Source organism: Rana temporaria, chromosome 4 (assembly GCF_905171775.1).
Source record: "Rana temporaria chromosome 4, aRanTem1.1, whole genome shotgun sequence".
NCBI lineage: Eukaryota > Metazoa > Chordata > Amphibia > Anura > Ranidae > Rana > Rana temporaria.
The window spans coordinates 152,132,856-152,140,217 of record NC_053492.1 but is presented as its reverse complement, the minus strand read 5'-3'; positions in this window follow the sequence as shown (position 1 = coordinate 152,140,217).

The following is a 7,362-nucleotide window of genomic DNA, read 5'->3' as shown; positions in this document are numbered from 1 at the left end:
TTTCTTCAATCCTTAGTCTCTATATCCTTTTTATTTCGCAGCTGATCCTCCTGCAAAAGCTCTTCAATGAGTCATTAGCCGCGTAACAAAGATCCTCACACTTCCATTAGGTATGGACCAACAATGCGTGAGTATAAAAAATAAAAAAAAAAAGTGCGCTCACTGTTTCTAATGTGAGTTCCTTGCATCGTAGCCCTGCCCACTCCAAGAGGACCAGAAAATCATTGAGAAGCCGTGACAATGACAGCCCACCCCGCAGATCTCATTCTTCACGACACCGGTCCCGCTCATCAAGCCGAAGGTCCCGGTCTCCTCGCCAAAGGTCACAAAGATCAAGATCTAGGGGACATGAGCGTTCCCCATCTTCTAGAAGCCATAGAAAGAAGAGGTGCTGGACATGCGGGGCTACGCCACTACCGGACAGGGTAGTTTGTAAGGACTGTTTTTCGGACTATGCGTCCAACCGCGAGAGAGAAAATCAGCGTGCGGTAGATCTGCTGGATAAAGCTATGAGGGACTCCTTCTCCAAGCTCTTGGCTTCGGCCCCTGCTCAGCCAGCCTCGCAGATATCACAGGTTCAGGATGTGGAACCTAATCTCCCGGGTCCCTCAGCAGTCAATATGCCTCTACCACCGCCTGATCGGTCAGAGACTCATCACCTGGAGGCGACTCAGAGTACTCGGCAGAGGAGTCAGAGCCTTCGGGTTTTAGCCTTTCCTTGGTAAGCCCGTTTATCCAGGCAGTCAAGTCGGCAATCGCCTGGAAAGAGGTAGAAGATCCTCCCCAAGAGGCTACAAGCTACTTTCCTTTTCTCAAAAGGAAGCAGATTCTCTTCCCGCTGATGGGGGAAATTAGCTAAGTCATCCTGAATGAATGGGCAAAGCCTGATAAGAAGCTCTCATTGAGTCGATTCAGCAAATTGTATCCCTTGCCCGAGTCTAGAACACAGTCTCTAAACTCCATGCCAGTAGTGGATGCATCGGTGGTGCAACTCGCCAAAAATGTAACCTTACCAATGGAGGATTCCGCTTCCTTCAAGGACCCCCTAGACAGGCGAATTGACTTGGAACTGAAGAGGAACTACTTAGCCGCAGGCGCAGCATGTAAGCCAGCTATCGCCCTCACGTCAGTCTCTAATGCCATAAGGTCATGGACAGATAACATTGAAACTGCTCTGCATCAGAACGTTCCCACGGAAGACATAATTAAAGCCTTGGAAAAACTCAGGCTGTCGGCAGATTTTGTTGGAGTGGCAGCCATTTACACAATTAGGTGCTCGGCAAGATCCATGCTGCACTCAGTAATGGCGAAAAGAGCCTTATGGCTGAAACCTTGGACGGCTGAACTTTCTTTCAAACAGAACTGGTGCAAAATCCCATTTGATGGAAAGGCTGTATTCGGAGACAAGATGGATAGGGCAATCTCCAGGCTGTCAGGAGGGAAGTCTGGTATGCTTCCACAGGACAGGAGAACACGAAGATTCAGAGGCGGTCCCTCTAGGTTCTGCCGCTCGGATCCAAGGGACTTTAGACATTCGGGACAATTCAGAGACAACAAAAGACCTTGGAGAGGCACTCAGCAATCCTTCTTGAACAGGAAGATGAAAGCCCTTCCGGCTCCTCAGGAGCAAAAACAGTCTTTTTGATGCCAAATTATCCCAGGCACTCCCGGTGGGAGCCAGGCTAAAACATTTTGCCTCGGTCTGGGCCACCCACTGCCAGGACCCCTGGGTTCTGTCCACAATTTAATGGGGGCACTCCTGGAATTTTTCTCAAACTCCACCTCGAAGCTCGTTCAAGAGAACAGAAATTCCATCCTCTCCACTGAAGGCTCAAGCTCTGGAAGATTTTCTAGTGTCACTCCAGCTTCAGGGAGCAGCAATTCCAGTTCCCTTGGCGGAGCGATTCACAGGTTTTTACTCCACCTTATTCCTTGTGCCCAAAAGGACGGGCGGGTGGAGGCCTGTGATAGACCTGAAGAAGCTCAATCAGTATATTCACACCGAAAGCTTCAAGATGGAGTCCCTGCAGACGATAATTCAGGCAGTCCAGCCGTTAGATTGGATGATCTCAGTCGATCTCAAAGATGCATACCTACATGTTCCAATCCAGCCTGCATTGCAGAAATACCTAAGATTTGCGGTGGGTCAGACTCACCTGTGCACCTCTCCCAGGGTATTCATCAAGATTCTATTATCTGCCCTGGCTCCCCTGAGAGAGAAGGGCTTGAGGATATATCACTATCTGGACGACATTCTACTCCTTGCATGCAGTCCGGATCAGTTGGTATGTCATCGGGACATTCTTCTGCAGACACTAAGAGAGCTAGGGTGGTTAGTCAACCTAAGCAAAAGCCAACTTATACCAATGCAACAAATGGTCTACATGGGTGCAGCATTCAACACCCAGGAGGGGACAGTGTCATTACCACCGCCAAAGATGGAGATTGTCATCCAGAAAATGACCAGAGTCATCCAGGGCCCGTTTCTGACGGCCTCACAATGCCTGAGCCTCATTGGCACTATGTCTTCCTGCATCCCCATGGTCCCGTGGGCCCATTGGCACTTGAGGTTCTTCCAGACTGGTTTCTTGGCGCAGTGGAGGAAACATCGACTGTCCCAGACGATCCTGCTAACGGGAGTGATGTGCAGGAGTCTTCAATGGTGGACAGCTCCAGAGAACCTTTCCAAGCCTCGTCACTTGGGATCCCTTCGCTGGATCACAATTACGTCCGATGCAAGCGGACAGGGCTGGGGAGCCCATTGCGGGGAATCCAGAGTACAGGGGAGATGGTCATGCTCCACCCAGGGCATAGTATCCAACATCTTAGAGATGAGGGCAGCCTTTCTGGCGCTGACTTCCTTGGCATCCCAAATCAAGGGCCAGAGGATCCTGCTACGCCTAGACAACAGGGCAGCTGTTGCTTATCTACAGAGGCAGGGAGGCACACGCAGCAGGTCACTCCTCAAGGAGGTAGAGCCAATCATGCTTTGGGCAGAGAAGAACCTCCTGGACCTCCGAGCGGTATATCTGCCAGGCAGGTTGAATACGGAAGCAGACACATTGTCCAGGAACTTCTCGGACAACAACGAGTGGACTCTCCACCCCCGGGTGTTCCATCATATTGCCAGCTCCTGGGATCCCCCACAGGTAGACCTGTTCGCCTCCCCGGAGAACGCCAAGCTGGACAGATTCTTCTCCCGGTTTCCGCATCCGCAAGCCGAAGCAGTGGATGCTCTGACATGCCCCTGGAGGTTCACCACGGCATATGCCTTCCCTCCTCGGTCATTGATATTCAAGTTCCTCCTGAAGCTCCTCAGGGAATCGGTTCAGGTGGTGGTGATACTTCCGTACTGGCCAAGGAGGCCTTGGTTTCCGCTTGCCATGCGTCTCAGTGTGAGCCCGCCAGTCAAGATTCCTCCGTTCCCTCAACTTCTGCTGCAGGGCAAACTGCTTCATCCAAACCCTCAGAGATTGGACCTTCGAGTCTGGAAGTTGAAAGGCGAAGGTTTGAGTCCCTAGGGTGTTCTTCAGGAGTCATCTCAACCCTCCTAAAAGCCAGGAAGCCTACAACGAATGTTGTGTATTCGAAGATCTGGGACAAGTTCCTGTCTTATGCAGCCGATAACGGCTTTGATCCAAACCTTCCCTCTACAAACCATGTGTTAGGTTTCCTACAGACGGGACTTGAGCTGGGTCTTAGTCTGAGCTCCCTCAAAGTTCAGGTAGCAGCGATCTCAGCCGCAACAAGTAGAAGATGGGCAGAGGATCCTTTACTAATCACCTTTTTTAAAGGCGTCTTGAAGATCCGCCAACCTGCTGGACGATCCTTTCCTAAGTGGGATCTGTCTCTGGTCCTCAAAGCTCTGTCGATTCGTCCGTTTGCTCCAGTGGAACAAATAACATTGTGGAACCTGACATTGAAAACAACTTTTCTGCTAGCCATTACTTCTGGAAGAAGGATCTCAGAACTCCACTCCTTAGGAATTGGGGACGACCACATCTCCTTTTTCCCTGACAGAGTGGAACTTCGCCCACTTAGGGGGTTCACGCCGAAAGTCGCTACTCCAAGCCACCTGTTGGAACCCTGGGCTCTACCGATATTTGCAGATACAGATGCAGAATCCTGCCACGAACTGGATGTATCCAGAACGCTTAGGGCCTACCTAGAGGCCACCAGTTCCTTCAGGAACTCGGAGAGGCTTTTCATCATACCTTTTGGTAAACACAGGGGCAAAGAAGCTTCCATCAGGACTCTGGCATCTTGGGTTGTAAAGTTGATACAGAAATCCTACAGGGTGAAGAATATGGAGCCTCCATCCCGAGTGAATGCTCATTCTACTAGAGCAGTCTCAACTTCCTGAGCAGCAAGGGCTAATGTATCGCTGGAGACAGTGTGCAGGGCAGCCACCTGGTCGTCTCATAACACGTTCCTTAGGCACTACCATATTGACCCAGGAGCTCTTACAACGGTGGAGTTCGGAAGAAGGGCAGTTCAGGCTGCTATGTCCTCTTCTAATTAAAACATTCATTATTAAGCATTATCCCACCCGTGTCAGCTAATTATTTATCACTAGTATGCTGCCATGGAGGCACCAGGAAAATGGAAAATTGTATCATACTTACCAGTAATTTTCCTTTCCTGGTGCCTATCCATGGCAGCATACGCTCCCACCCTCGGTATTCTATATTACGGAGAATGTTGGGGGAGGGACTATGCCTTTAATTTATTCTATTCACTAGTCCTGAAGGAGGAGTCGAGGCGGAGCTCTATCACTAGTATGCTGCCATGGATAGGCACCAGGAATACTGGTAAGTATGATACAATTTTCCGTTTTATGTACACTAGACTGTACTCCCTCCGGAATAATGGAAGCCCTTATTGGATCAGTAGCAAAAATCCTATGTGTTTTCAGGAGCTCTATGTCCCCTTGGTAGTAATAGCAAACTCTCAACTGTATGAAGAAGCTCTATGCCCCCTAAGTGAAAATAGCAAGGTCTCAACTGTTTGTAGCAGCTCCGTGTCCCCTTAGTGAAAACAGCAAAGTCCCAACTGTATGCAGGAACAGTGTGTCCCCTTGGTAGAAATAGCAAAGTCCCAGACTGTATTCAGAAAATACCAGCCCACCTGGCTGCCTTAACAAGTGTCACAGACCAATAATTTAGGTTAGCTGTGACAGTGTCCCAAAGAAAGCTTGATGAATATTGCATCTGGCAGCCTTCTACCATTTAGGGCCTGGGGGTACTCATACTGTCCCTTGAATCCTGCTGCCTTGGTTGAGACTGCTGTTCAGAAATCAGAACTTCTACTGGACAAATCTTCCCAAGCTAAACAGGCTGTCTCTTGGGTGAGACTGAAGGGTAGTGAAGATCCCACTCTCCAGCTTCCTCTTCTTGCTTCCTCAGCTCCAGGCTGGAGGCAGAGCCATAATGTACCATGGCCAGAAACCATAGAAGGGTCAATAAAGGGGCTTTTGGCTAAGCCAGCCCTCTCACTATAGAAAGCAGCCATGTTGTAAATGTAAAGAAACTACTGTACGGAGAGGATATGGTAAACTCACACACTACATTGAAACAGAGCTTTACTTTTATAAACTGTGGCAGTGACATCTATTTTTCCACCCCACCCCAATGTTTCACAGTTCTTCTCTTTTTTTTTTTTACTTAATGTTTTATTGGGTTTTATATTGCACATACATGATAAACAACAACAGAACAAACAAACACAGCACATTTCTCACCCAAGTAAAAATGTTTTTACCATATTAAACTGTAACTATTTCTACTCCACCTCCCCCCAACTACACTATACCCCCCCTCACTATTTTACCCTCCCCATTAAACCCCCTTCAACCTCACTTATTCTCTTAACCCCAAATTCTTTATTAGGACTATTACTTGTAGCAGTAATAAATTAGATTATTAGTTTTTTTTAGCTGTATTTTTATTTTATTTTTTTGCGAGTGTCCTAATTTTGGGTGCTTTTTTTTTTTTTACTTTGGCTTATGATTGAGTTAATGAACAGTCACTTTTATTTATTGCTGCAAAGACTTCTGTTTCAAGCTGTGGTGTTTTGAGGTTTTTCATTGTGTTTGAGGTTTTTTCGGGGGGGGGAGGGAGCTATGAGGGGAAAAAATGAAGTGAGTGTATGTGGACAAATTAAGTAAAGTAAACGTGACACTAAACTCTGGTTTAAGAAAATAATATTAAATTCAAGTATTTTTTTACATAGTATAGTACTATATAGTACTCAAAAAAGTACCTTCTGTTTCTCTCGGCTTCCTCCTAATCTCCCAATTTTTTTTGCTGCTGATCCAACTTCCTGCTAGGATAGCTACAGGAAGGCATAGGCGTGCGCAAGGGGTGTGACAGGTGTGCCTGGGCACACCCTAATCCTGGGGTTGGCAGCCTGTCAATGGTGGACAGTAGGGATGAGCCGAACATCCCTCCGTTTGGTTCGCACCAGAACCTTTGAACGGACCGAACGTTCGCGCAAACATTTAGAACCCCATTGACGTCAATGGGACTTGAACGTTCGAATTCAAAAGTGCTCATTTTAAAGCCTAATATGCAAGTTATTGTCGGAAAACGGGTTTGGGGACTCGGGTCTTGCCCCAGGGAACATGTATCAATGGAAAAAAAAAGTTTTAAAAACGGTTGTTTTTTCTGGAGCAGCGATTTTAATGATGCTTAAAGTGAAAAAAATAAATGAAAAATTCCTTTAAATATCGTACCTGTTGGGTGTCTATAGTAGTGGCACGTGTTTAGAACTGTCCCTGCACAACATGAGATTACTATAAGAAAAAAGTAATTTAAGAATTCTTGCGGCTTTAATGTAATGTTTGGTCCCTGCAATATGGATGAAAATCACTGAGAAAAATAGCATGGGTTTCCCCGCCCCCCTCCCCCAGGTCATTACAAGCCCCTTTGGCCCTATATACTTTGAACAGCAGTATCAGGGGGTGCAAACAAGACAGGGACTGCAGGTTTGTTGTTAAGTAGAATCTCTTTGTTATTTTGAACTGGTACTTTTTTAAAGTGTAGCTCCAGCCAAAAAATAATTTTTTTAAGCTTTATGGAAAACATAGAGAGGGGTTATCACCCCTGTAACATTTGTTTTGCTGTCTGTGTGCATATGTTCAGAAGATTGCACCTCACTTTCTGTCCCAATAACAAATTATTTTTTGAGAATTTTTTTTTTTTTTTGTGAAACAAGGATTGTGATAAAGCATCAGTGGACAGGAGACACCTTTTACAGAAGAGAATTTCCCTTCCTAGGGGTAGATTTCCTCTCACTTCCTGTTGTCTCCTTCCGTTTGTAAGTTGGATGTTTGAAAGTAGGGGCCTGCCGTATATACTCTGC